This window comes from Babylonia areolata, chromosome 8, assembly GCF_041734735.1.
Source record: "Babylonia areolata isolate BAREFJ2019XMU chromosome 8, ASM4173473v1, whole genome shotgun sequence".
Taxonomy (NCBI): Eukaryota; Metazoa; Mollusca; class Gastropoda; order Neogastropoda; family Buccinidae; genus Babylonia; species Babylonia areolata.
This window is the reverse complement of record NC_134883.1, coordinates 22,242,178-22,242,746: the sequence shown is the minus strand read 5'-3', so window position 1 is coordinate 22,242,746 and position 569 is coordinate 22,242,178. Positions and strand designations below refer to the sequence as shown.

Below are 569 nucleotides of genomic sequence, written 5' to 3'. Positions count from 1 at the left end.
AACAGGCAAGGTCTTCACAGCTGGATAAAGCGATGGGAGAAGTGTGTCACCCTTGGTGGTACCGATGTAGAGAAAGACCGATACCCGTGCCACATTTCTTTCCTCTCAGTCCGTGGGAAGTGAGTCAGGGGAAATATTTAACGAACATCTCTCGTATGTCTGAATGAGAAGTGCCAGTGTACGTGTGTGTGTGTGTGTGTGTGTGTGTGTGTGTGTGTGTGTGTGTGTGTGTGCGGGATTGGTGTGGGGACGGAGGTTCAGCCGTCGGTGTGGATGGGGTGGGGTCGGGGTGAAAGAAGTGTGTGTGTGTGTGTGTGTGTGTGTGTGTGTGTGTGTGTGCGCGCGCGCATGTGTTTAGGCCGTTGTGTGTGTGTGTGTGTGTGTGTGTGTGTGTGTGTGCGCGCGCGCATGTGTTTAGGCCGTTGTGCGAACATATTCTTTTGCATGCCAGTCAATATACCACATACAACTTCTATAATTACGATTTGTTTTGATATTTCCATCCTCCCTTTATCTTCAAACTTTGCACAGATGTTCTTTTCCTTTTCAGTCGTTTTATTTTTCGATAC

At 48.3% G+C, this 569-nt stretch overlaps 1 protein-coding gene across 1 annotated transcript in view; it reads left to right on the top strand.

Moving 5' to 3' along the window:
- The window catches only part of LOC143285088 (ninjurin-1-like), an 8,379-nt gene extending 8,152 nt beyond the window's left edge, over positions 1–227 (top strand). The window contains exon 5 of the mRNA XM_076592298.1: positions 1–227. This exon is cut by the window's left edge and continues 1,642 nt beyond it. The gene's annotated coding sequence lies outside the window, so the exon portion shown is untranslated.
- Positions 228–569: the final 342 nt, after the last annotated feature.